At 38.7% G+C, this 2,575-nt stretch overlaps 1 pseudogene; it reads right to left on the minus strand.

Moving 5' to 3' along the window:
* Positions 1 to 212: 212 nt before the first annotated feature.
* On the minus strand, positions 213 to 2,214 carry LOC120148961 (annotated as a pseudogene).
* Positions 2,215 to 2,575: the final 361 nt, after the last annotated feature.

The raw sequence follows: 2,575 nt of genomic DNA on the forward strand, positions 1-2,575 counted from the left end.
GTAGGACGGTCCGCCTACTGCAGCGATTACACACATCGGGGCGAATTCGTTTCTAAGGCAGTGGTTTTTACCACTACACGGTTTAGGAATTTGTTCCTTTTAATTATTGTTTATATTTTCAGTCAGTGCTAACGGTGTAGTTTTGCAGTTCATATATCCAACATCACTTACCAACCATATTTCATTTCTTTATTTTTTTGTCCAAATGCCAGTCACTGCCTCAACCTCGAAGGAAACAGAAACTTACCTTGGACAGTAGAAGACATGAAACACGGTTTTGGTGGATATTGCATTAGTCACCGGAGACAGAACATTTGGATATGAATTCTGGTCTGCAATAACTGAATCAGGAAGACCGTTTCTTGGTCGAACAGCTCTTCTGATTCCCAACCTCAGCTCCCCATCTTCACCCCTACAATGTAGAGAATAGATCAGTGAACTTCAAACAACTAGGCAATGGGAAGACATGGCATAGCACTCCCATTACATTCCCTGTGTAAATGGGTATATATGATTCTCAAGTATCATAACGTATTCCAGTCTATGATGGTTGTACCATTTGAATGAGGAATCCAACTTCCTTTTATAAACTTTCTTTTTTTACCAATTTCTTACTATCAATATGGTGTTGTGCTCTCCTAACTGTTTCATATGCATCATTTGATATATTTATCAATAAAAGTCATGCAAACCTCAGAAAGAGCACTGCATCCCCAGCAATAAGATTCTTTTGACTCACGAAAATACTCCAACCGGTAGTAAGGAGATGTCGCCTCGGTTGACCTAAATTAATAAACATTAACACAACATTCTAAATGCTATCAGAAATGTCAAACTCTGCTACAGTTACCCCTATATATATGGCGAAACCTTCACTCAACTCCGTGGAGGTCTTTGGCAACAAGCTCTTGTGAGGGCCTTGTCAGTTTATAATCCTGAAATTAAGGCAAACACCATTACATCTACAAGAGGTTCCTCGGATAAATAAACAGCAAGGTGAATATCACATAAGGGTTTATAAGTATAAAATCGCACCAGCCGAGGGAAACAGTCTTCGGCAGCTCTACGAGGAACAGAAAACCCTCCATGGGTGCTAGTGTCTGAAGCTGTTAATGTCTTGCAAAACATGTGAGGAGTTGGTTTCGACGGAGGTCCACCGGCATCGCCATCCACACCTAGTTCATCTGAATGCTTACCCTCCAAATTAGGCTCTCCTAACTGCAGAAAATCCCAAACTGGAAATCACCAAAACTATATTTACGCTGACAGGAATTCATTCATTGAAATGCTAATCAAGTTGCACTTTGAAACCTCAATTCCACATAAAACTAATACCAAAAAGATGTCAAAATTTCTTAAAGAACATACGAGTAAACAACACCCAAATATTCTAAACCAATGAAAACAACTGAATCAGCAATTATGGTTTAAGTTAAGAATTATAATACCTCCCGTTGAGGAAGTAAGGTGACCTGCGTATACACTTCATCATTCTCCTTATTGGCCTTAATGACAGAAAACAAAAGGAGACATCATATTTGAAGGAAAACTAACGTTATAATTAGGAAGAATGCAAAGACGCACTTCAATGTAGAAAAGAAGAAAAATTGAGTTACTTACTAGAAGCTGGACATGCATCACTTTGCAAAAGATTTGGGGAGGAAGATTAAAGGTTTTGAAGGGAGAGAAAGTAGAGGCAAGGGCAAGTTGTTCCAAGTGACCTTGAGGGAAATAAACAACAACATTTCCCTTTCGGGGAAGCGAAGTGAGAGGACCAGCACAAGCATGCCAAAGTTCCAAAAAAGTGGAAGATGAACAAGGAGCAGTTGAACCTGAGCTTGAAGAACATGGGGATGTTGATGAAGATGTAGAAGAAAAACAGTAAATACAAGCAATAGCTTTTTCACATCCCCCATTGCAAAGTACAGTCTTCTCCACCTCATCCACTGCATGATTCAGATCAATTTCCATGAACAACCCAAATTTTACTTTATTCTTTCCTCCTCAGTGCAAGTACAAACGAATAACCAACCACCTCCTCCAGTAAAAAAAATGACTGGAAAATTTTAGGGAAAAAAATGCGAGTAATTAAAAAAAACAAAGGTAGCCCATAAAGATGAAAATACTATATATGAAGTGAAGTTAAAACATTGCGGAGAAATGTTTTTAAGCAACACCAGCAAAGCTAAACATGGGAAGAATGAAAGAAGAAGAATGGAAAAAGAAGAAGAAATTGGTGTTTTTGAAAGAAGAAAAAAGGGTGTCAAATAATAACAAGAAGGAATACAAAGGCATGATTCCAGTTACTGAGAAGGGGGAGCAGCACAGCCAGACGTAGACAGTTGCTTACAGTAAGCACAGCAAACAAAAAGGCAACATAAAGGCTTTTGGACTTCAAAGATATGAACCAAAAACTGTGTTGCTGAAATAAAAGTGATTTGACTAAATTGACACCCTTTAATCGAATATGTGTCTTTTTAAAACCGTTTGTTTTATATTTCTCAAAGTGGCACTCATTCGGTTGAGGTAGCGAAAGGCGCATCCCGGGGACGCACTTTACCTGGTTTTACGTTGA

This window comes from Hibiscus syriacus, unplaced genomic scaffold, assembly GCF_006381635.1.
Source record: "Hibiscus syriacus cultivar Baekdansim isolate YM2019G1 unplaced genomic scaffold, ASM638163v2 tig00002793_pilon, whole genome shotgun sequence".
Classification (NCBI taxonomy): domain Eukaryota; kingdom Viridiplantae; phylum Streptophyta; class Magnoliopsida; order Malvales; family Malvaceae; genus Hibiscus; species Hibiscus syriacus.